Below are 27,632 nucleotides of genomic sequence, written 5' to 3' on the forward strand. Positions count from 1 at the left end.
AGAAAAGAAGCAACTGGGCTGTGAATAAATAAAGAGCTGTGGTTCACATGAATCTGCATGCCTTCTCAAACCATTTTATAATTTAAATTAAAAATAAATAGTTAGTGAAAGGAATTTTGTGTCTAATTTCTATTCAAAGAACAGATTTCCCTTGCTCTTACAAAACAACCTTTTACATTTATTGTACAAATAAAATCTTTGAACTTGCTAAAAGTAAAATATGACCATAGACTCACACGGCAAAAGGTCTTATTGGCTTTAGTCATTTGTTACTTCCATTGACAAAGGTAAGGCGTAATTAAAACTATGGAATAGTAAAACTTCTGAATCTAACATCACTTCCAAAGTAGAAAGGTTTGGAAAAACGTGTAGTAATAAAATAAGATGGAACAGAGCTCAAAGACCTGACCAGACTACCATTCACACAACAAGAAGCATTTCTTTTAATTTACTGTCAGGATTAAACCAGGATGACTTCTCATTGGTAGCGCGAAGCAGTAAGATTACATGGTGTTTGCTTGCAGACGACAGCTTCACCCAACTCAGCGACCCATACCACACTGAGTTCTAAGAAAAATACAGACAATATAAATCACCCTCCTGAACAGTCTGCACAGTGAATTATCTCAATATATGTTTGCAAGTCTCTTTTTCATCCTTTTGGGTGTAGTTTTCATTACCATTTGAGGTTTCTCTATAGAGAATTTAGGTTTCTGGGCCTGGGATTTAGCTCAGTGGTTCTGCCGCCTGCCTCTCAAGCACAAGGTCCCGAGTTCAATCTCCAGTACAAAAAAAAAAAAAAAATCTCCCTGAGAATTTAGGTTTCCTTTTAGACCAAGTTTCTAGAAGAAAACTTATTCACACTATGTGAATTTTTCTAAAACATAACAGAATGGCACAGTGATTTAGACATGCTAAGCCTTAGGAAAAGAAAGGAAAAGCTCTGGGATGTATTGTCAAAATTATGTTTATAGGTAAGCTGTTAAATCACATATTTATTTAACAAGTGATGAAAGAATTTAATTCCATGTAATCATCACTAACAAGAAAAAGGATCAGATAAAGAACAAAATACCAAAAGATGAATATATAATATCTCCACTAAAATTTTGTATAGGTGATTTTAGGGCTTGTGTCTCTAAGCTTAACTTCAATAATAAAATTCCCAATATTTGGAGAATGCCCTGTTGAACCTGTTTTGTTTACCAGGGATCGAACTCAGGACCGTGTGCTTGCGAGGCAGGCGGCGGCGGAACCACTGAGCTAAATCCCCGGCCCTGAACCTGTTTTTATTTACATTAAATTGGTGAAAAGCAGTGTTGAATTCAAGCACTTTGAAAGAGAATTTTGTTCAACTCAAAACCTTATGTCTTCCGTGGTACTTCTTCTGCTATTATTTCATTTTGTTACCTTTTAATAAAAGAATATTCACCATCAACCAACAATTGCATATATTTATATGACTGTTAGTATATACATATATCCCAAATCCATTTATTCTTCTGATTCTCTACTACCTCTTTCATGTCTTGTCCAAAAGAAAGTTACATTGTGTAATTATCAATGATCAGCTTCAGAAAAAGACATTTGAAGATGTAAAGATTTAATAAAGCAAAAGACAATGAAACAGTCCCCAAACGAGGAGGATTCCATGAGGAGACCTCACAAAGAGAAGAGAGACTATTCTAAGGGAGAAGGGCGTGGCAGCAACAGCCTAGCTGAAAATCTCAGCGTCAACCATTTGAAATCAGAGGTAGAAGCAGATACATTCAACACAACTGCACTGGTTTGCTTCACTTAAGTTTGGACTACCCTGGATTTCTATCAGAAGTGACTCGAGAAAGGAATGAATGACTAAGGGAGGGTAATCACCTCCTCCGTTTGCAGAGCTGTGGTATCGGGGAACCTGTAGCTTCCAGCTCATTTCTAAACCCTGCCAATGGCAGTGTGACCTCAATTGCATTCTTCGCCTCAGAAGATGGGCGAGATGGGATTCCCCCGCTCCAAGCCCATGCTCAGTTATGTCTGTGATGGCTGAGATCTGTGCAACATGAGTGGGCATGGTTTGAATTTTGCTCAGTTGTTCTTCAGTGAAAGCCTTTGGTAAAATATAGGACATGAAAAATAAATATTCTAGGAGCTAAATTCATTTTGAAACATATAATTGAATCTTTAAAAGGTGAACTATTTCTAAAAGTTGGAAGCTTTGTAGGTTAATTTCTCTTCATAGGCCATAGAAGCCAGGTGACTTCATTGAAAATTGCAAGTTAATTATTGGTTTAAATATATCAATATACTTAAGACAAAAGAAAGAATGTCTCAAATTTGTTTTCCTTTATAATTACATGTGTTTGAGATTACATTAAACTGCTAGTGCTTAAAAATTGCATTTCATTGAGGACAGGCACAGTAGGCTTAAAGTAATTAATTACTACCAGGAGACATGGTTATCAAGTATTTTTGTCTTCAGGGATTAAATTCTATCATATGTTCAACATGTTTTATTATTGTTGAAAGAATAGCAAACATTTATACAGTTATATCATTACTCCATGCCAGAGACTGTTTTTTAAATGTTACTCACAATTATTCTTATTTTAAACAAGGTGGAAGTTAAGAAATTTGTCATTAAGGCGCAGGCATGGGATTCAACAAGAAAGCTCTCTTTCAATTCCTCTATCCTGAACCTCCAAGCTATGCATCCTATGAATTTATTTTTTCTAATTTTGACAGTGATGGTATTGGGAGTCTAAGACCCAGGCTTATGAATGAGTTCCATTCTAGGAGAACGTTCGTAAATCTGCTTCACCCGTAAGTCCGACAGAGCGAGCCTCACACACCTTTGACACAAACACACAGCGTGCACTGCTTTGCGCTCCCCGGCGTCCCCTCTTCTGGCTCCGGACGTCCATGAGCCCTTCAAATCCATGAAAGTTCGCAGCTTGAATGTTCATAAGTCAGGACTTACTGTATATTAATAATACATTAATTTTCTAAACATTTTATGTGCTTATTTTCTAGAAGCACTGTATGTGCTTAGATTCAGATGGTAGACTTTTTTGGTTTTGTCTTTGATTTTTTTTTTTTTTTTTTTTTTTTTACCATTTTTGGTCTCATATTCTGAACTATGAAAAACTAAATGGTTACAGAGACACATGTTTTGTTTGAAGAGATCTGATACAATTTGACTTCCAGGATTACCGGAGCTGCGGCCCAGTGCCCTGAGAATAGCTACAACCACAAGTCAGGTGCGTTTTTAAAAAGAAAAAGGCAACAATTTAAGTTTTCCGGAAATTGTCCTAAAGGCATAAAACAAACTTAGAAACATTTATTCGGGAAAGTCTCTTAAATCCTGGCGAGTTCTCCTCCCCGTGGTACCCTAGCCAGAGCAGCCCGCGTAGCTCAGGCTCCAAGGTGCTCTTCCTGGCTAGCGAGCCAGGGCAGACTGTCCCCAGGAGGGGAGTGAGCAGCATTTCCTGTTTCTCACTGCCCCAGCTACTTGTTCAGAGGGGCAGTTCCAGAAGTGTGAAAACAGAGCAGGACACCTTTTCTGCACCGAGCCTTAACTCGGGCACCGTAGCTTTCCAGACAGACCTGGCAGGACAGGAGCTCTGGAGCCTCCCTGTCCTTCTCCATGGGGCCCTGACAGGTTCCAGGTTCCATGCTGGGAAAGGCAATTCCAGAGGAGCAGAGGCTGCTGTACTTGGCTAGCAGTACCCTAATCCAGACTAGGGGTGTCACTCTGAGAGGAGTAGTCACTGTCCTCCAGCTCCTGAGCTATGGCTCAGAGACTTGGCCCAGGGAAAAGGTAGACCACAAGAAAAGGGGGTTTTGAAGCTTTCCCCAAGTGCTGAGATAATTCAAACACATTATAAGGAAATTTTGGGCTAAGGATGCTCCTCTAAAGGATGGGTATTTTTATGGTAATGAATTAAAGGAGTCTGGTAACTAAATAAGAGCAAAAATTAAACTGTTGGCCACCCTGTTTACCAGAGTAAACATCTACTGATAGTCCTCGTGTCCTTAGAACAAATCTCAAACATTGACCCAAAAACCACCTCTGTGAAGGACCTGAGTTTAATTGGTCCATGAAGCAATATATGCCCCAGAGCACTGTACAACCGGAAACCATTCCTAGGACAGACAGCATAACGGAGAGATCAGGGGAAGGAAAAGTCAGACAAGCCCCACTAAAATCACTGACATCCCTGACTGAGTACCGAAGAGCATAACCGAGCCCTCCGAGGGGTGATACCAGAGACTCCATCCACATGGTGGAGGTGGAAAAGACCATGCTAAAATTTCTAAAGTCACTAAACAAATGAACAAATAAACTGTCCCTGCCCATCCTGGGAGTAGAGGAGGGAATCAGTCCATGGGATTGCAACCATATGTTATCAGAAATATCCACTTCTCAACTAAACATTATGAGACAGAATAAGGAAAGAATAAGGAAAATGTGACTCATACAAGAGGAATGAGAGAAGAGGAGGGAAGGAAGAAAAGGAATAGCAGGGGATGAGCAGGATAGAAGAGCAGACGATGTCAGATTTAGTGGGCAAAGACTACATCAGCCATTATAGATATATTCAAAGAAGAAAAGTAAACAATGTTTGAAATTAGTAGAAGACAGATGACGACCATGCCTCCTCAAATAAAAGAATAGTGAGATAGAAATTATGAAAGGGAACCAAGTGTAATTATGGGACTGAAAAGTACATTGCTAACAAGGAAAATTTACCAGAGCAACTCAACAGTATGTTTGAACTGATAAAAGAAAAAAATATTGGCAAATCTGAAAGAGGTGATGGCATCTGAAGAATAGACAGAGAAAGGAATGAGGGAAAGGTAGCAGGTTATGTTCATTAAGGAAATTGGTCTATAGTTTTCTTTTTTTCTTTCTTTCTTTTCATCCAGTTTTGAAATCAGGGTAATTCTAGATTCAAGGAATAAATTTGGTAGGATTTCTTCTACCAACATTGATCTGTTCAGTGTTTTCATATTGTCTTGGCTCAGTTTTGGTAATTAATATGTGTTTAGGAATTTATCCATTTCTTCTATCCATTCTACAATTTATTGGCCTATAATTTTTTCAAATACTCATTTATAGCTATTCCTTTTTATTTTTTATTAGTACATGGTTATAGTATATAATATTACACTCCTTAAATAGTATTGGTATATCTTCTGAATTTTTAGGGGGTCAGTTATGAGTCCACTTTTTTCATTGCTAGGAGCATGGCTATGCGTCTTTTGTTTCCTTTTGGTAAGTTTATCTAAGAGTTCATCGATTTTGTTTATCCTTTACAATAACCAACTCTTTGTTTCATTAGTTATGTTTTTTAGCCTTTGTTTCTGTAACGTCTGTGCTGAGTTTTATAATTTCTTTCCTTCTATTGGCTTTGGATTTGGAGTGCTCTTATTTTTCTAGGACATTAAGACACATCTTTAGGTTGTTTACCTGTGATTGTTTTATTATTTGAATGTGGCATTCATAGCTTTAAATTTCTCTCTTAGGACTGCTTTCATCTTGTCCCACATGCTTTCTGTGCTGTGCTGGCACTGTTATTTGATTCTAGGAACTTTTTTATTTTTTTCCTCCATTTCTTTGGTAACCTGTTGATAATTCAATAATGTATTATTTAATTGCATAGTTTCTGTGGGATTTTTGATGTTGATTTCTAGTTCCATTCTAATTCCACTTCATTTGTAATTTAATATAATCTATATTTAGGGTACAGGGGATGGAACTCGGGTCCTTGCAGGTGCGCAGCAGGCGATGAAACCACTGAGCTAAATTCCTGGCCCAAATTTAATATGATCTTGATCATGCAGAGGATTATTTCAATCCTTTTGCATTTACTTGAGCATGCTTTATGGCCTAGAGATGTGTATTTTCAAGAGTTTCATGTGCTGATCAGAAATATGTATCTGTTGTCGTTGGATTAAATAATTTGTAGATATCTGTTAAAATGAACTTTTTTGACGATGTGGCTCAACTGACATTTCTTCGATTGTTTTTCGTCTGGTTAACCTATCTCAGAGAATTGGAGAAGCTCTTTTCTCTCATGTCTCTTTGGTATTCTATATGCCTTGTTTACTGGAAGTTGAATTCTTTCACTAGGCCTCCAAAGTTTTCTGCTTTGATGTTTATAACTTTTGTGTCATCTTCTATCTTTCCTTAACTTTGTAAGTCTCAGGTGTTTCTCTGAATCATGCAGCAGCTGTTGGACTCAGCATCCATGATGTCGCGTCGTTTATGGGGAATCTCTGTGTGATGATCTACTACATCTATCTTGTTTTCTAGTCCTAACACTCTTTTTACACTGGTTTTTTCTGCTACCCGTATTTTCAATAAAAATTTTCATGCGTTTATATTCTAGGTTTCTGCTTGATTTGTGTTATGGCCGTGTCTGGATGTCCCCCCAAAGCCTCCTGTGGTCATAGGTGGCTTTTTCATGTGTGGCTGCATCTAAAGTGTGTGATGGCTGAGATTAAGGGCATGTGATGACTAAACCAGACCACTGATTGGATAGAGGTAAGATTTTGTAGATATTATTTTATATAGTGGAGAATAGGTGGGGAAGAGGTTTCAGAGAGTATTTGTGGGAGTAGGAAAGGGGACAAAAAGGAGAGAAATTAACAGGAGTTTGAGGGGAGCTATGGGAAGGCGAGAATCAGTTAACATGCTGGCAGCAGGCTTGTGGCTGAACCCTCCAGGCACAAGCTATGGGCAGGGCCAACGTCACACGCCCCGGAGACACTGTTTAATCGGAAGCACTAAGTAGTTCGCGGTCTCCTTTGCACATAGACGACAGGAAGATGAAAAGAGAAAAAGAAAAAGAGGAAACCCCGACGGCAAGCGCACAGAGCAGAACACTCTGGGTGCAGGGTGGTGCTGCGGGAGGGAGTCAGGTCCGGTCTTCGCTGATTGCAGGTGCCTTTGTCTGCTCTCCAACGTGGCCCTGTGGCCCTGCCGCCCTGGGGCCCTGCTTGAGCGTCCCTTCCCTCCCCAGATCGGGCCTGGCCACTGCTGCCGCCCACTCACTGAGCCGTGGTCTCTAACCAGACCTGCGCCCTTGTTACAAGCTCCCTCTCAGGGGCCTGCAGCCCTGACTCCCAGCCTGCTAGCCATCTGGCTTTCAGCTTCCCCAGAGCCCTTCTCTGCCCATGGCTCCTTCACCTCGCTTCCTCTGTCGGTGAGCGGGGAGCCAGGTCGGTGGCACTGGGGGTGGCCAGGCTGGGTGTGGACCCAGTGCCCGGCTGGCTGTCGAACTCGGCTGCTTCCCTCTGGCGCCTGCCCTCCCTAGATGAGCTGGGGGGGACTGGGGTGTAGACAGCCTTCTCTGCGTCCTCCGTCAGGGTGTACGGAGTGGGCTTCTCCTTTACGTTGCCTCCTGTATTTGGCCTCTTGTTAGCAAGTACCTACTCTTTCGGCGCGTGTCTACTGGGTGCTAGCACCACCGCTGCTAGTCCGCATGACCAACTACTGGGAAACAGATGTGTTATACTACGAGCACAGAGTATTCTTACCATAACGACTCAGGCCCTTGGTTTGCAAAGTTTAGCAACGCAGACAGGCATGAGCTGTGTCTCATATATGCATGTTTGTCGCAGGCCCTGCAGCCACGGAAGGTAGGCCCGGTGGTGAGGATGAGCCTTGAGACCAACTCAGGCTGACTGCGCCTCCCGGAAGCTCACGGCGAGCATCAGACAGGTAAATTATGCAGGCAAACACTTGCTCTCAGCTCGCAGACCATGTGGTACAGTCTGAATGCTCTCTGCACACTTCACTCTGGCACACGATTGCATTGTACAGTGCTCAGAGTCAGGGACCTCAAGAGGCGCTGAGGTCACCAGGAGTCCACGCTCATGGAGGAATGACGGCTGTTCTCCTTGGAGTGAGTTGGTTCTTTGTTTCCTTTTCTTTTTTTTTCCATTAAGATTTTTGGTACATTTTAGGTATGCAACAGAGTTATGGTCATCACTGGGATATTATACCTTTACGAAGCATATCTTAGTACTTATTTTTTTCCATTCCCCTGCCCTCCCTTCACCCCCTCCTCCCTTCCCTATTTATGAAGACTTTGTTTCCATTTTTTCTCTTTTCTCATATTTTTTCTTTTCCCTTCTTTCCTTTCCCCATCCCTCCCATTTACCCTACTCCTTTAGACGTTTCTGTCCTATTACACAATATAAGTTATACATTTTGATCCTTATTTACACTTTTAGTTTTTCACACCAGAGAAACTATTTGGTATTTACACATGTGGGTTCTATTTATTTCACTTAAGAGTATGGCCTCAATGTGCATCCACCTCACCATAAATGTCTCTAGTTTCTTGCTCTTTATGGCTGAGTAGTACTCCATTTTATAAAAAAACAACAACTGGGCCGGGGATTTAGCTCAGTGGTTTCGATGCCTGCTGCGCAAGCGCAAGGACCTGAGTTTGATCCCAGGTACAAAAAAAAAAAAAAAGGTACGAAAAAACAACAACACATCTTCTTTATCCAGTCTCCAGTTGATGGGCACTTGGGCTGCTTCCAAGCTTTAGCTATTACAAACTGTGTCGCTATGAACCTAGGTGCACATATATCACTGTGGTATGATTTTTTTAATTCTTTGGGGAAGATCCCCAGCAGGGGAATAGCTGGGTTAAATGGGACTTCCAGTCCTAGTTCTTTGAGGTATCTCCATACGGATTTCCACAGTGGTTGCACCAGTCTGCACACCCACCAACAGTGGAGAAGGGTTCCTTTCTCCCCACAACCCCGCCAGCATTTGTTATCAGTTGATTTCTTGATAGCAGCCACTCTTTGTGGGCTGAGGTGGAATCTCAGTGTTGTTTTCATATGTATCTCTCAAATGACCAGTGATGATGAACATTTTTTCATATTTTTATTTGCTGCTTTTACTTTTTGTCTGAGAAATGTCTGTTCATTTAGATGCCCATTTTTGAATTGGGTCTTTATATTTGGGGGGTCTGATTTTTTTTAGTTCTTTATATATTCTAGATAGTAGACTTTGTCTGAGGAACAGCTGGTAAAAATGTTTTTCCCACATTGTATGTTGTCTCTTAGCTCTGTTGGTGGTTTCTCTTGGAGTGCAGAAGCTTTTTAAAAAGATGAGATCCCAGTTGTTGATTCTTTGTGCTAGTTTCCATGCTACTGAGGTTTTGTTCATAAATTCTTTTCCTATGCCAATGTCTTCAAGAGTTCTACCTAACTTATCTTCTAGTAAGTTTAGTGTTTCTGTTTTAATATTTAGAACTTTAATCCACTTGAATTTTAGTTTACTGCATGGTGAAAGAAAAGGGTCTAGTTTTAATCTTTGGCAGGCTGAAATCCAGTTTTTCCAACACCACTTATTAAAAAGGCTACCTTTCCTCCAATGAGGATGGTTGGCTCCTTTGTCAAAGATAAGGTGGCTGAGAATGTCTGGAGTTGTTTCTGCATCTTTTAATCTATTCCACTGATCCTTGAGTCTGTTTCTTTGCCAGTACCATGCTGTTTTTATCACAGTGGCTTTGTAGTATAGTTTCAGGTTGGGGATTGTAATACCCCCTGCCATGTCTCTGTTGCCTAGAATTGTTTTTGCTATTCTAGATCTCTTCTGGTTCCAAATGAATTTGTGGGTTGTTTTCTCTAGTTCTGTGAAATATACTTTTGGGATTTCAATCTGTATTGCATTGAATCTGTATAGTAGTTTTGGAAGTATGGCCATTTTCACTATATTGGTTCTTCCTACCCAGGAACAAGGGATGTCTTTCTATTTTCTATTTTCTTACATCCTCTTCGATCTCTTTTTTCAAAGTGTTGTAGCTCTCAATGTAGGGGTCTTTTGCTTTCTTCCTTAGATTGATTCCTAGATATTTCATTTTTTGGATGCTATTGTGAAAGGAATTATTTCTCCAATATCTCTCTCAGTGAGTCTGTTATTTGTGTGCAAGTAGGTTATTGATTTTTGAGTGATGAGCTTGTATACAGCTACTCTACTGAATCTGGTTATTAAATCTAGAAGTCTTTTGGCAGAGTTTTTTGGGTCTATGTAGAGTATCATATTGTCAGCAAATAATGACAGTTTAACTTCTTTCTTTCCTATCTTTATTCCTTTTATTTCTTTCTCTGGTCTAATTGCTCTGGCTAATGCTTCCAAAGCTATATTGAACAGGAGTGGTGATAGTGGACATCCTTGTGTTGTTCCTGATTTTAGCATGAAGGTTTTCAGTTTTTTGACCATTTAGCATGGTGTTGGCCATTGGCTTTTGATAGACAGCCTTTAGCAAGTTGAGATAAAGATCATCGATTCCAATTTTCTGCAGCGTTTTTATTATGAATGGGTTTTGAATTTTGTCAAATGCTTTTTCTGCATCTATTGAGATGAGTTGGTTCTTGATAAGAGGCTGAGTCCTGCTGATTTCTCATCTTTCTGTGTGCTGTCATTTCCTCTTCAGCCATGTCTTGGTGCAGCTGTGCTGTGATCTGGGGCTGCTCAGCCTCTAGAACAAATGTCTATTGTTTATAAATCACCTAGCCTGTGATATTATGCTGTGATAGCAGAAAAGACTAAGACAGGATATTTAGAAGCACAAGGTGTAAAGTGCAGAGATAATGATCCCTGTGAACCAGCACGACAGTTGCTAAAATCAAAAACTTCCCTTTTTCTATGCAGGAGTTTAAACGCAAGAGCTAGTGTCCATAACTTACCTCTGATACTACATATTTTCTTTCATTGTAGTCCTGGTGTGTTCAGGGTAGCAAAATATAACTGCTGAGGAGCTTGGCACTTCCCCATTTTGAGTGTCAGAAGCCAGCATACAGAGAACAGCTCTGCACAATAAAGGTTAGAAAAACCTACACTGAATGTGTATAGTACTGTCAGAAAGAAAGATTTAAATCTCAGCTTGCTGGCAACCTGTGGAGGAGATCTGGAGAATTCTTGTCTCAGGTTTGCAAAACAGGCTGAGAATTCAGGTCTTTGAGACAATGTATCATAAATCTTAAGTGAATTTTATATCAAAGACAAGAATTATTAAGATAATGTATAGGGTAGAAAATTTTGACATGGATAATGTTAAAATATAAGATTGTTATTTGAGATTGTTATTTAGCAACTAAAACTAGGCATATTTAATACTCAAAAAATTATGTTGGTAGAAATCTAAAACACACCAAACATAATTTTTATTATCAACTGATATTATTTGAACATCATTTATTTTAGAACTGGTTTACTTACAATTTAATTGGACCATTCTATATAATCATGTTGAGTGTCACAGTTTTGTGTCTATTCATTTTCCTCGGCACTAAAATTTTTGATAATTTCAAAGTGGAATTTTCTATGGTTTATACTATCCTCCCTTTTATACTTTTTGGGACATCTGATTGTAATGCTTGCCAAAACAGAAATAATTTTTGTGCTTTATTTTTCCCCAGTAAGTTCTTCATGTTTGTACTGTAGGAAAACAGATATTTCTTCCACACAGCTTTGTGATGGTTCCCAGGTGAAATCTTCAAGCCCAGGAAGGTAAGACAGTTCAGAACAACTCATGGACTTTTGTCTAAACTATCTATAATATTCAGTGTAATTACCTGAATCATCTATCATGGCCTTTCAGTTCTTTCCCCTAAGATATCCAACCTGAATATGCTGGGAAAAAGATGGTGAATAAAATATTTCAAAAAGTCATTCCACTATGAGGATCAAAATCACAATATATTTGTAGTCTGAAGGTGACCAATTGTATGGGAAACTGGAGCAGTGTAAGGTCACACACATATTTATAAGAAAAATAAATGTGAGACAAGACACATACTTGTTTCTTATCCAGCCTCAGAAGATAGATATACCTTTAATAATTTCTTCAGATTGAGAAAAGAGAGAGAGAGAGTGCAGTGTATGAGTGTTCATGAATATATACTTCGATAAAAAGCTGAGATTGGACTTTTTATTTTCAAATAAGTAAAATTTTAATTATTTTTACATTATACTGTTTAAATTACAAATGCAAAAAAATACACTTAACTATCAACGGCAACTAATATTACACTGAGGAATCAATGTAAAAGAGAACATTTATTTGATATCATAAAAATATTGTTTTTGTTTATGGCTGTGGCACAAGAAGGCTGGGGAGATGAAGAGGTAATATGGCGGCTGCTCTGTAATTGGGATCCTCTATCCTTCTAGCAGAAGAAAAGTAGGAAAGTAATTCGGTAGAGAAACAAAAACTATGAAACAGGTATCTGAAATGAGTTTTCTCCTATCAGAAATCCACCTTCTCTCTAAAGTTCCTTCCTTCTTTCATTTCTTCCTTCTTTTCCTCCTCTCCTCCCTCCTCTTCCCTGTTCCTCTCCTTCCTACCTGTTCTCCTGCCTCTCTCCCTCCCTCCATTATTCTCCTTTCCTTCTTTCCTTCCTTTTGATCATAATACTTAATTATAACGTGATGAAATTACTCATCTGCCAAAATATAACTCCTATTTATAATGAAAAATAACTTTAAGCGAAAATTACCACTTGCAACTTAGAACTGGGAAAATGTCCTAATCATGCACAAACTCATAAGAGAGCACCAGGACATAGCACTTTTGGCCTATTTTTTAATGCTGCGATGAGTTTATTCTTTGGTATGCTGTATCTTTTCTTGAACACATCTACTTTAAACATCACTACGTGGTTATATTTGCCAAAACTAATGCAAATGACATTTGCTCTTCTCCAAAGAGGAAGTTTAACCAGAAGTCCTTTTCTTGTCTACAGTTTTCTCAAGGCTCAAGTTATCCCAATTTAATATAAACACAGATCTGGATAAATAACTGAGGCTTTTTCTCAGGGGGTCACTGTTGACTCAGCTAGGAGTCTGTCACCTGGTGTAACGCAGAGGGATAGCTGTCTTTGACAAGAACAGTTCTTTACCTTATGCATTCTCAGCACTGTCTTCATAACTAACTGCATTTTTGGCAACAAAGTACATTTAATTTGGCTCATATTTCTTCTCTCATTATCAGAAGTATTTATAGAATACCCATGATGGATGACTTGGCTCTTTTTATCTGGAATATTACCAAAGCTCTTTGGAATAGTTAAGCTCAAAATGGGAGGAAAAAAATCAGAATCCAATGTCTTATCTGTTTGCACCAGTACACATTATTTTGTTAAAATCTTGAACTTTAGCTAAGATGGTCGGTATCAGTTTTAGTTTTATTACAAATGGACTGTTCTTTAACACAGGAAAGCCTCCTATCTCTCCATCTACCTCTCCACATTATGTAACAGTCTGGAAAAGTGAGGGAGTTATGAAAGATGTTTGCTACACCACATGCTAATCAATTCACAATCCAACTACCGGGAAAAACCAAAGTAATATGAACAACCATTATGTTTTGAACAACTTAATGAGTCCAAATGTCATAAAATATTTAGGTAGCAATTAGATTGGAATCCTAGAAGCTCATTTAAACTGTTCGTTAAAAGCATCTTTGATCTCCTTAGAAACATCCTCATAAACAGATGTGTTTGATTTTATGTGTTTAGTCACACTGGATCTTCAAATTTCTTATTTTATCTAAGAAGGAAATCGTTAATATTTAATTTTCATGACCGAGCTATAGATGATATTGATGAGTAATTGCTCTTTATTTAAAATGTTAATTAAGTGTGAAAGAGGCATTGATGATTCACTTAGTTGATTTAGGTGGCTCAGAAGGACTGAGGTTAACTGATGTATTCAGATATATTTGCAAACAACTTCAGAAAAGAAGTTCTAAATAAAGACTCAATAATCATGACGGCATCACAAAGATATTTCCTTCACAGACGGGTAATTGTACAGGCGACAGGGTCATGTCTGTCAGTCCAGGTTCTCAGAGACATCAGAGGTACCTTACAATCCTCTCTGCAAGTTTATTCTGGTAAACGGAGACCTCTCTGGCAATTCTGGCTATATCCTTTTTTGCCTAAGGAAAATCCTAGAAATATATAATAATTGCTGCAAAGAATAAGTTGGAAAGAAAAACTAGAGAACATTATTATATATGATTACATAATTTAATTGGTCGTTAAAAATTCCAAACAAACTGATAGTGCCCTTTCCATGTGACATTCCTGCCTAGGAACCAGCCAGCCATGCACTCACTTTCTTGAATAGTGAGCTGAATTAAGCCTCCCTTTCATTAAGAAATGGGCATTGCAGATTTTGTCCAGCAATGGTAAAGCTGAATAATATAGTCTCTGTTATTCTATTTTATTTAATTTTTCTGTTTGGTACAAATCAGTGTATAATATATTAACTGAATGTAAGGTGTTTCCTGGACAAAACACTAGGTTTGAAGTCAGATAAAAACATGAATGATGACACCCAGATTCTGTTTTCTTGAGAAAAGGTATTCCTATTGGTTCATTTTCCTTTGATTTGTGAGTAGTAGTAATTGTTATCACTTTTATCAACATCATTTAAAACAATATATATCAAAGGATCTGTAAGTATATACTAACAATGATGATTATTAGTTCATTCAGGTTAAATTTAAAATTCAAAGCATGGTAAACCAGGACCTTCTCTATCTAATACTAAAAAAGGAAAAGAAAAATCAAACAGCATCTCCATCCCATTCCGGGCTACACTTGCTACTTTAGTTATAATTTTCATTAGTTGGTGTGCAGTACATAAGAAACTCATTCACTGTGAACTGATGCACAGAATACTACATCTTGATCTTTTCACTTCCCCTTTCCTCCCGCTCCTCCTGTCTCCCCAAGCCCTAGATACCCTTCCCATCCGCACAGCATCTCTCCTTGTTTCTTATCATCCCTCTTTTTACACTTTTATTTTTATCAGCACCAGTGTGCAGTACATGGTGATTACTTTCATCGAAGGGAGTTGGTACCTGTACGCAACACATCTTCATTCTTTTTATGTCCCCTTCCCTCCCCCTCCCTCCCCGCTCCTCTGTCTTCTATTTTGCTCCTTAAATTATATTTAGGATTTCTCATATAAGAGAAACCATGTGATAATTAACCTTTCATGAAATCAATTTAACTTAGTCATCTTTCTCTATGAAATAGAGAGATAGAACCAATCATCTGTGTTAGTGAATAGTTTATACAGCATCAGTCATTTGCAGAAGTACGACAGTGCCAGAAATCCAGAAGTCAATCACGGACCCTGCTTCAAACACAAATATCTGATGTCCAAGAAATACCTATCCTAACATTCTATGATAATCCATTCATTCTGGGCTTCATGCTCTATTTACATCTCTCAACAATATTATTGTTGTTTGATTACACTTGGAACATTATATAAAAAGCATTGGAGGGTGTAAAACCTCTGCCTTGTTTGTCTCATTCACAACTTCATTTCTCAGGTTCTTCTGTATGTTGCATGTAAAAACAGATTTCCCTGGCAGTGCTGGTGATCAAAGAGTTTGTTATTTTTAAGTTTGTACAAATTCCATTTTGTATTACTCTTATTAATTTAACTGAGATAGTAGACAAAATTGATAGACATTGGAATGATTTTCAGTTTTAGGCTATTTTAGATGGAGCTGCAGTTAAGAATATAAACGGCAGAACTGTTGTGTGGTAAGATCGACAGTGACCTATTTAGGATGTATGATATTTTTGCCTTCACTTGTGAGTCAGCTAACATTCCAGCACCTATCTGTAGAATTGATGGGTAGCTTGATCCTTTGGGTGCTCTGTGTGTGGACTAGCCTGCAGCCCCACTGAAAGGTGTTTGCTGAGGCAGCAGGCACCAGGGTCTGGGAAGAAGGGTGAGCCCTGGCAAGGCCTGGAAACCCCCAGTGCTGAAGTGCACTGTGCGTTTTGTTCATGTAAACATTATCACTTAGATGCGTGCTACTACTTTGACCTTCATTTTGTTCCCTCTTAGACTTTCTATAGGAAGTCATTTGCCTCGTGCAGGAGGCTAGAGGCCACCTTGATTTTTCAAGAGTGTGAGTTTATGTTTTTCTCATCACTGAGGATATCTTCCCTTGACATAGAGTTCTAGCACCCTAGGGTGTCTCCTCCTGCGCACTCGAGATGACATGCTGCTGTTAAAAAGTCAGGTTCGGTCCATCTTTCACAGTGCTGTGAGAATCTTTTCATGGTTTGGTTACGTTTGACAATTTCATTTTCGTTTTGGTGTTTGAAAGATTCACTGAGGTGTGAGGATGAGGCAGGAGGACTGAAGTTTGAGCTGGGTGAGTGACTGAGTAGTCTGTGTCTCAAACAGCTAGAGAAAGGAAGGTGGCTCTGCAGCTCAGTGGAAAAGCTGTGTGGAAATGTGAGCTTTGAAAGTCATTACAGAAAGGGTTTGTTAGGGTTCCTGACTCGGTGTTTTTATCAGTATTTTTATCTTCTCCAATATGGACTCTGCTTTATTAACTCCTGCTTCTTCTCAAATTCTAACTAATTCTCACTTTATTCTCTATGCAAAAACCTCAGACCTCTGTAAACCTAAAGAGTTAAACTGCTCCACTCTAAATACTTGTGTTTGATCATCTACCTTCCTGCTAACTATTGGTCTCTTCAGCCATGTTTAATCTGAGGATAATCCTGTCCAATGTGTGCTTTATTTTGTTGCACACATAACAACTAAAAGTGCATTTTACTTTTCTACAAATTGACTAGGTTATGTTTAATGTTTTATGCTTAATAGTTACAGCCTTCATTATAATTTCTATGTGGTTGTTTCATAATTTTTCTCTGATAATTATAAGCATCTGAAGTTTGTCGGAGTCAGTTTCTGGTGTCTGTTATTTTTGGTAGTTTTAGTGCACGTTTTCTTTTTCTTTGCATATTTAGGTCATTCCCTCCATGTTCTTTGCCCTATTGTCATGCAATTATTTTGTACACATTCTTGGAGCCTTAAAATTTGGGAGTGTGCTGTTAAGAAGAATGTGTGTTCACTACGTTTTGTCCAGTAGGAAACATCCAGTCGGGACCACCACACCCAGATTCTGACTCAGGGCTCTGTGCTCTACACAGGAAGTGTGAAACAGGCTACAAACCAAAGACAAACCTGAGGCCCATTCTCCATTATCAGTGTTTTTTCTTCATTTTATTTTTCTTCCTCTTTTCATGGGCAAGGCAAAACTGCAAGTGCTGTCACAGGACTCTAGTGCTTTGGCTTTCTGTTGGAAACTTCACAGTCTGATGAGGACCTCTTATTAGATGTAACACTTTGGGAGAGCTAGGGGTATTCCCTTTGTCATCCTTGTCTTCAGGGACCTAAACTCTGACACTTGCTTGCCTCTTTAGAAAATGCCATAATATGAAAAGTACTTAGCTGCTTCAGTTGCTCTAAAAATTTCCTTTCTGTATTGCTACTTTTCTTCAGCCACTGTTTTTTTTTGTTGTTGTTTTTTTTTCGTACCAGGGATCCAACTCTGGTCCTTGCGCTTGCGCAGCAAGTGGTGAAACGACTGAGCTAAATCCCTGGTCCCTCTTCAGCTATTGGTTTTACACATCCCTCCTGTTAGAACCTCAGGACGCATGTGTGTGCTTTTATCTATCATCTGTCATCATCATTTGCACACGAGTACAAGCATATGGACATATATTTATTTATAATAAATCCACTCAGAGGGATTAATTTTTTAAAAATTTCATCCGACACTTCAAATAGTTTTCACTATAGTTTGCTATGGTTTGAGTTATGTGCCTCCAACTTTACATGCAGAATTCCTGTTCCCGGTGTCTCAGGACGTGGCCTTACGTGGAGTCATGGTCTCTACAGATGGATCTGGTTATGTTGGGGTGTGGTGATATCCTCAGAAGGCCTTAATCTATGGGACTGTCATCATTAAAGGGGGACTTAGACATGAATGGATGCAAGGGGAGATTTCATGTAAATATGAAGATAGAATCTCAGGGAATGATGCTGTAAGCCAAGAGACACCCAAGGTTTCCAGCGAGCCTCCTGAAGTTAGGTCAGAGCAGGGTGCAGATTTTACTCACAACTCTCAAGGGAATCAGCTCTGACGATGACCTTAACATTGGATCTGTAGAATCCGGAACTGGGATACAATAAATTTTTGTTATTTAAGCTACCCAAATCACATTACTTTGCTTGGCAGCCCTACTGGACCCTAAAATACTTTCACTGCCACTTCTGGAAAGAAGGACTTGGGCATGTTAGGTTTATAATGTACGATACAGAAACAGAATTGAACATTATGACGCAAATCCAATGGCCAGATGATTTAGTTTATTTTAGGCAAGTCATTTGAGAAAATGAAGCAGTGCCCATACCGTATGTATAGAGTTTGATGAACTGTTATAAACCAAACAGAATCCTGCATTCAACACCGAGATTAAAAGTAGGACCAGAACTAGATCTTCAGACAACCCTGGTATCTTTCTAGAGAATCTTCCAAGGATGCTGTGGAGGTCCTAGTTTCCAACTCGATCTTAACACTCAGCCTGTTTGGGTCCTTCGTTAAACTGGAATGCAAGAATGGGTATTCTTTTCTGTCTGGCTTTTATTGTTCAGTCCTACATTTAAGACCTTTTTGAGTAATTCAGAATATTGAAGATTGTTCTTTCTTACTGGTGTACAGTATGTCACCATGTGATTTTCACAGTAGATTTATATATTTTAATACTGGTAGATATTTGACGAGTTTCCTCATTGGGGTTGCTATGAATACTACCACTCGGATCTAGTAAATGTCTTTGGGAGAATATATGTACACATTTCTTTGGCATTTATTTCTGTTAAATCGAGGATTTCTAGAGGAAATACCTAGAATGCACAGATTAGCTAACACAGGCTATGTACTCTTCCTACAACTTTCACCTTATACACATCGCAGGCCTTGTCATTTACTAGTGATACCACTAAACTTCAGTCTATCGATTTGTCCTTAGTTGTTGAATCTCCACTGCCTATCTTTTCTCGTTCTTCTTTTTCTCAAAGTAAATCTATCTGTCTGTCTATCTCTATGTTTTTTTAAATAGAAAAGGAAAAAATACAGTGAATCAAACAAAAATATTCTCAATTAAAAGACCCTAGTTAGCAAGACAGACTCCATATTGCTGCTTGACCCACCTGCCTACCTTTTAGATGAACTCAGAAGGAGGGAGCTTAGAAACCTCCTCCCCTTAGAGAGTCTCTTAGAAACAACAATTAATCAGCTATTGTTTCACAAATGTTCTAACAGCAGGACGTTCCGCTTCTGTACCTTTTGCTTGCTTTGCTAGTTCTATCCCATAGGAGGCCCTAGAAACCGTTGGCCTCAAAGATGTATAAAACACGTTTGTCAACCCCAAGTCGAGACTGGAGTCCGATGCTCGGCTCGGGTCCCGGCCCGGCCTGTAATAAACCCCTGTGTGGATTTAACATCGGTCTCTGGTTGGTTCTTTCTCGCTGGGTGCAACATCAATCTTTTAGGAAAATCAACATCTTAATAAATGATCCTACCCCATGGCTGATACTCTTGTCCTAGATTTGCAACATGGCTGGAAAAATTAATTCTTACTTATTTGCTAAAGACAATTCTTGCTGATTCATTTCTTCTCATACAGCAGAGATTTTGAGATCTCTGAATTTATTCAGATTCACAACTGTCCTTTAGTAAATTCTTAAAAACAGAAATTTTTTCTTCTGAAAATGGTTAATAAATATTGTTCCTTTCTCATAGTTTTGTTGTGAGCAATAAATGCAAATGATGCATGGACCAAACTATTTATCTCCTACCTTCCCCGGATCATCTATTTGAAAAAAAAAAAAAAGCTACTAAAGAGACTACCAGAGAGACACAGTTTGCTGTAGGACTCTTAGCCTAATAAGCCTAATAAGTGAGCAAAAATCATGAGAATGATTCATTTCACAACCAGGTCACTTATCAGCATTGTTTATGCAGCTGACAAATTTGACATGTGAAGAAATGTGTTGCGGGAATGCACCACACAATTGTGAGACAGGCTGTCTTACTCCCGAAAAATAACAGGCTTGTTTATTACTTAGTAAAAACAAAAGTAGGGCATTTTCTAAATTTAGCAGATTCATTGAGTTTGACAGATTCCTCAGTTCTATGGCATGTTCCACAGCACATATAGGCTACATCTGGCCCCCCGGGGCTCCCTATGAGACCTGTGCCCCAGTGACCAGGGGAGCAAGGAGGATCCTTTTAACACCTCCTTTGCTATAAGCGAAGGGACAGCAAGAAACAAAGAGCAAAACAAGACAAAACAAAACACAAAAATCATTCTTAGGACTGTTTTGTACAATACTTAAAGTGAAATATAATTACAACCCATTTATATTCCTGTGAACCTCTTTTATCTCTACTTCTAGACATTATGTGTTTGTATGTCTTTGTGATATGTACTAGCAACAAAGCTGATTGGAATTTAAAACTAGAGTTAACACTCTTCTCTGTGATAAATGACTCAACATGTATCTTATTTTCCTATAAAGACATACAGCACATTTCCACTTACAACCATAAATTTCCCTGTAATCCACACATTTGTTATATTTTATATTGTGTTCCGTTCATTTACCACTAATTCATGTGTATTTATGTTTATTATTATAGATTTATAAGTTACTAGTTGTTATAGAACATATAATTTAATAGTGTCAATGTTTATTCACCAAATGACTATATTTTCTCATCTGCTCTGTTAGCATCATATATTACCTTATTTTGATTATTTCTTGCTTCAGTCTGTTTGCTGAGAAGTTTTTCTAATTTAGAGGATTGATAAGAAAACAGCTATTTCTAGTGCTTTTTAAAAAAAACCTTCTATAGCAGTGATGCTCTTCTCTTTCACAGGTCTAATTATGGACTTTCTCCAAAATTGATATGATAAAACTCTAATATTCAATATGCTAAGTTTTGGAAATGGGCTTTGGGGAAGAAAGTGTTTCTTATGTGTAGTTTAGTCCGAGAGATGGATATTTTTTGGCAAGGAATCGATTAGTGTAATGGTCTCATAGCTTAGATTTGTTTTATCTAATTGCACGTTTACTAAAGACGGCTCATTGTTCAAGATAACTTGTTTGGTAATTTTGAAGAGAAATTTCAAGGCCAGGTCAAAGATTTCTTCACACACATTTCTGCTCTGACTCTGGGAAACATCTTGGATACTAAATGCCACGTGCTCCTTGGGGAACCAGCTGCCCAGCAAATTATTTCAAAATCTAAGGCCTCTCTCCATGGCCTCTGTCCATGTGGGGCTGCATGTGCCTATGACCCAACCTGGAACAGCATTGTTAGTAGGCAGCCCTTTGCTCTATACCGCTAGCCTCTGGGATGTTACCCAGATGTTGCCTTCATCTCTGTTTTATGCTATCTTCTTTCTTTTTTTCCAATAAGAATTATTTGAGATTTTCCTGTGTTTTTAGTTGTTTTAATTTCCTTTATAGTGTATTTAGATCTATTTTTTAAATCTTCTAAATTTCAATTTTCCTCTTCAGCCTTGTATTGTTGTACTTTTTAAACAAAGATTATTTTTTTAAATAGCTTTCAAGGTCACTTGGGCTTGTGGTATTGAAATCAGTATCATTGTTTCTTACTTAAAATAAGCAAATCAACAAATAACAACAAGTAGAGTTTAGGTATAAAGCCCAGTTTTCGTAGACCTCTTCCTTCTATCGAATGAAACAGTCCAGTATCACAGTGAGAGCAGATCGACAGTATGCCTCTTGGACCTATGGCAGGTCAGGTGCCTGTCTGAGGCTGAATGAAGTATGGAATCCAGGGCAACATTTCCAGGGCTGCTGAGCCAAATTGAAAGTTGATGATTTAATACAATGCAAGGAAACTCAGCCCAGTTGTAGTATAAAAGTAGACAATACTGTGAATGCAATAACAAGTCAAGTTGGGGGAAATGCAGAGTTGGACATCTGCAAGCTAAATATCTTTAAGTTTAAGCCAGAAGTAACATCCAAGTACATAAAGACCAGACCCTTTGTAGCTCCTGGTCAAAGCGGGGTAGTGGTGCAGCCTCAGATCCAGCACGAAGCTATTCCACGCTTGGCACATGGTCTGAGCCATGAATTTGGTAACAGTTGTAGATTGTGTTTAAGGAATGCCATGACGGGATTACGAGGGTAGCTCAATGCCAGAGTACTTGCTTACCATGGAGTGTCCTGGGTTCAGTGCCCAGCTTCAATATAAAGTATTGTCTAAAAATTTATTAAAAAAATAGAAATGGCTGGGGATATAGCTCAGTGGTTCTGGTGCCTGCCTAGGAAGCGCAAGGTCTCGAGTTTGATCCCCAGTACCAGAAAGAAAAAAAAAAAAAAAGAAAAGAAAACAGTTAAATAAATAGAAATGACTGTTAATCTGAACTCTACCTCCAAAGACTAAGCTCTATGCGAATAAGAAACTCTTCATTTGATAGAGAACATTTAACAGAATGATAGTCCCAGAATATGAACCCTGGGAGAACCACTGGAAAAGTGAGACTGGTTTCCTCCTGACACCACCCGTGCACGTTTTCCTTTGGTGGATTTTGCCTCCCATCCATTTACCATAATAAATCAGAGCTCTGAACATGACTGTGCTTAGTGCTCTGAGTCTTCTCGATGACCTTAGCAGAACCATGGTGATACCTGAATGACTTTACTCTTCCCTTCTCTCTTTGGTCAGTTCTTCCATAGATGGATGTATTGATCAGATTTCTATCACCGTAAAAAATTTTTGAGACAGGTTACTTATGAGTCAAAGAAAGTGTTCTGGAAATTGCACTCCATGATGATGCAGCCCCATTGATTTGATTCTTGAGCTACGGGAGCTCATGATGGCAGAAAATGTCCATATCTTGAGTCAGGAGGCAAAGAGTGGGGAGTAGACCACGTGTCCCACAATCCCTTTCAAAGCCTGCTTCCGAAGAACTAAGGACCCTGTCCAAAGTGCCACCTCATAAAGGACTGCAGGGCCTGTCAACAGTGCCCTCTGGGGCCCAAGTCTGAGGACACTATCCATGCCCACACCGTAGTACTAAGCAATAATTATTTGTACTAAATTTCATCTGTTAAAGTGACTGGTACACAATTTTTGACACTGTAACACAATTTTTCATAACACATCCAATAACCAACACCAGCACAGGCACATAGACTCGCCTGAGGTAGCAAATCACAGGCTCCAGGGAGGGTGGCTGGGAGTCGGGGTTAATGCACACCTCAGACTTAGATGATATTTATAAATAACTTTGAGGAACATTCCTCAGTGATGTAAAATATGTTTGTTCTTTCTTGAATAGCTAAGAAGTAATTTACAGTAAATAAAATGTTCTTTCTTGAAGGATAATTTCATTTGTTTTGCACAAATGTTCCTCTGCCAGCCTTCACCACATCCTTAGGGAGATAACATCAGCAACATTTTGACAAATTGCTTTATGATCCTATTGCTGCGTATTCATAGAATCTATAATGCCTGGTTTGGGTTTATCCCATGTCTTTGATTAGGTCAATAGGAATTAAATAATGAAAATGCACACCCACACAGTAAGACATTTTACCCCCTGTTTTAACATAGCTTTTCATTTTTGGGAGCACGGACATTTGTGAAAATTGCTCAGAACCATAAGAAAATGATATGTACGATGACTTACAGATACTAAAATGACTCAATATTCTACCTGGAATTGATACTTTTGTCAATAAGTTGCCACAGCAAGAATAAAGAGCATGGGCTATACAATACTGAATGTAAGTGGGATGTGTAGAATTTAATTATATAAGCAAAGTGCAATCTCCTTTTAAAAAATACATGGCATGGATGTTACTCTAACCTCTTCTTCCTCCTGTACTATCTTGGGATGATAACTACAGTGGAATAATTTACTTACTGAGAAAGCAGTAGGCTTACTATGGGACATAAAATCATGCTACAAATTTCCAAAATTGGAGAGGCAGTTAGGGACCTACTTATTCTACCCTGACTTTTTCAGGCAACATTTTGAACAAAGGGAAGTGTTCAAAGTCAGTCCCTACGATTTGGAATTAATTTGGATGGTTTAAGAAAGGGCCGGGGATTTAGCTCAGTGGTTCCACCGCATGCTGACAAGTGCAAGGTCCGAGTTCAATCCACGGTACCAAAAAAGAAAAAAAGAAAGTCAGGGCTGAGGGCATTGTCCTCGGGTCCATTCCAGAACAGAGATGGAGATGTCTGGACACCACCTGGACTGGGGTTTGTTCTTGCAGCGACTTTGCCCTTGAAGTTTCGTGTTCTCCTTGCACCTCAGTGGTGAGGCACCTCGGGATGCTAGGAACCAGACTCACCGGCCCCGTGCTGAATTCTGTTTCCTTGGAGTTATTCTGGGCTAGGAGGTCGGTGGTCACCATGTTCTTTTTGCAGCAGCTCATGGTATCGCCACATCTACCACTCCAAGTTCGCTCAGTCTTTGTTTTTGGTTGTCACTAACCTTCGGAAAATGAACAGGATGCTTGTCCTCATATCTTAGAGTAGAAAATTGTGGACGTCATTAAAGGAACTATTTCAGTCTTTTCCCTGTAGCTAACTGAATTCAATGAAAAGGAAGAGCATTAACATATATAAGTGATTTGCGTGTGTCTTTGTCATTTTCTCGTTGCTGGGACATAGTACCGGATACCCACCACTTAAAAGAGGAGAGGTTTATTTTGACTCTCGTTTTTGGTCTGTACTTAGCTGGCTCCAAGGCAGGAAAGTAGGATGGAAGGTCTGGCAGAGGAAGACTGTTCATCGCATGGAGACAGAAGGCAGAGGAAGAAAGGAGGCACCAAGGAAAGAGAGGAACCTTCGGGTCATCCCCAGGGACCGCTCAGGCCTACTGGCCAGGTCTCGTCTCCTGACCCATCAGCTGCACCCCACTGTGGACCCAGCTGCTGTGCCGTGAGATGCAGGCCCTGTGCCTCGAGCACATGAGGCTCTGAGGGGACAGCTACTCAGAAAGCTCAGCAAGGTGGCACACATCAGTCCTGTTGGTGTCACCCGCCGTGGCTTGAGCATCTTGTGTTTGTCTCTGCACTGTGCACTGGGAGCAGAGCCAGGGATCCCTCACAAACATCCCATGCCATGTTGCTTCCTTGTTTCCTAACAGGGCACTGATGGTGTTTTGGATGGGATGATTCTTTATGTTTGCCACAGCAAAATATTTAACATCCCTCTATTTTGTCTGTTAAACTCCCACAGCAGTGCCCCCTGCACTATTTTATCTACCAAATAGTCCACACACACCCTGGACGTGAGACATGTGCTCCTCTCAAAGTTCACTATACTTAAAAATTACAGTGAAATACTTTAAGGCTGGTTCTGATAATTGAAGTCAGAAGAAGATTGTTCCAGGATCTCCTCATCCTCACCCAGTGTGGGAGGTTCCTTCTCTAACACTTGGTTCCTTCTTTTCTTTTCTGAGGCAGTTTCTCTGCTTTGTCCCCTCATGGAAGTAAGTTCTCCAGGGCAGGTAATCTTGTTGGAGACTAACAGCTTCATGTCAGTTTCTTGAAATAAGAAGCACCTTACTCCTCTTGCAAAGCTGTCTTCTACCCACCAAGTTCCATTTCCTGTCCTAGTCAGGCCTTCAATTCTCTGCCCACTTTCCAACAACATATGAATAGCAGGGACTGACTCATCAGGGAATTTCCAGTCTGCCCACCAGATTTACCCACTCCAAGCTCCTCTCTTAAGAATCTTCTAGGTGTTTTACCCTCCCTCTACAACCCTTCAGATATTCTTTCAGAATCCCCTCACTACCATTCTATAACAAAGTATACTTCATATATCCAATAACAGTAGCTGACTCCTACCAAACATAAGAATTGTTTGCTTTCACTTCAGGCAAGAGAAGCCTTTGTGAGCTCAGAGCCTGAGGATGCTCTCTGTTTTCCAGCTCTGAGGTCATGGGTGTGCCCTTGAGATCCTCAGACTAAATTTTCTATTTCACATGGGGAGAAGGGCTAGGTTGTCTCTAAAACTCTCAGGAGTTCTTTGTGTCTAGACCATGAGTAACCAACACTGTGGCTGCCCTAAGAGAAGAAGAATTGCCTTGAACCACATATAAAATGTGTAATATAATTAATGCATACAAGTAACAACATTTCTTCTTAAACTTACTTATTAAATCATTTTACTAAATAACACACCAAAACCAAGTGTAATAATTAAATGAGAAAACTTAAATGTCTGCTTAATAACAATAAATCTCTGTTTTCATAGGCACACAGTGTAGCTGGGTTTATCAGTGGTTATTGCACTTTACAGGCAAAATCAAGCACCTCTTTCTTTCTCTCTCTTTTTCTTCCTCTCTCTTTCTTTCTTTCTTTCTTTCTTTCTTTCTTTCTTTCTTTCTTTCTTTCTTTCTTGCATTTTCATATAAACTACATTCCAAACATTTTTAAAAGACTGAGTCTCATGGGCTAGGGATTTAACTCAGTGGTTCTGCCACCTGCCTCGAAAGCTAAAGACCAGAGTTCCATCCCCAGTACCAAAAAAAAAAAAAGACTGAGTCTCACTAAGTTACTAAATTGCCCAGGTTGGGCTGAACCTAGGATTCTCCTGCCTTGGCCTCCCAGAGTGCTGGGATTAAAGCTGAGCACCACCGCATCTGACTCCCAAGTCACTTCTGATGTAGTTGGCTTCAATTAGACTGAATATGTTGGGTGTAGGAGGCAGAGATGGCACTGCAACTGTACCCTTCCCAAAACAGCTTTCTGCCATGGGTTAGGCAGCCCTACCTACTCCAGCACTGTGCATGGACTTATGAGAAATATCACTAAAACTCCCATAATCACTTCAAAAGTGTCCAAGCTTGTGAATTCACAGGACTTGTGCGGCCCCTGTGCCACCCATTGGACAGGCCTGTTCAAGGAGACTAGGTGATAAGGAAGTTGAATGTTTGTCTGTGAGTGGAAAATCAACTGAAGCTGGAATTTTCAGTTGTAGGTTATAATGTGCATTCCATGAGGTGCAGATCCTAACCAGTCATGGAGTCATCGTGAGCACTCCAGTGTATGGGAAAAGTAAGACAGGAAGTATATCAAAGTAGCTTCTGCACTGTATGTCTAGAACTTGCTCTGGAGTCTGCTTCTTTCTCCAGTTTGTCCTTGGCCCTGTACCATTTGACTACTGTTCAAGTCCCAGTCCATGCAAGATTCACAAGCAAATATCTGAATGGCCAGGCTCAGGTTCTCACACCTAAGCATAAATCAATGGTGACCACGGCACTATTTCTAAATTAAATCAGTGTCCTAACAGGGAAGAAATAAAAAAGAAATGTGAATTAGTTTTATATGCAATACTTGAAATCATTACCCTGAGTCTAGCCGTATTAAAAAGAAAAAAACAATTGATGTTTATGTATATTTTAAACTGATTTGTGTCCAGCTTGTTAAACATACCTGTTCTAGCATATGTTGGAGCACTTATTTAAAAAGCCTCAGTGATGTGTCACCATGATAGCGAACCAACATATTTATGGCTACTAATGAGTTGCTGGAAATCGATTTCTGACCAGATTGTTGTTATGTGGTAGCTTCTTCTAAAAGTGGCTCATAAAATAAACATGAACATGTTGCTCGCCTCTCCTTCTGGAGTTAGATTCCAAGATCTTCTCCTCTCAAACAAGGAACTGAATGAAATGAGCAAAAACCAGAGGCAAAGTTTATTTGAAAAAAAGTGAAG

Source organism: Heterocephalus glaber, unplaced genomic scaffold (assembly GCF_053883595.1).
Source record: "Heterocephalus glaber isolate CG9 unplaced genomic scaffold, H.glaber_assembly_v1.0 deba00001737, whole genome shotgun sequence".
Taxonomy (NCBI): domain Eukaryota; kingdom Metazoa; phylum Chordata; class Mammalia; order Rodentia; family Bathyergidae; genus Heterocephalus; species Heterocephalus glaber.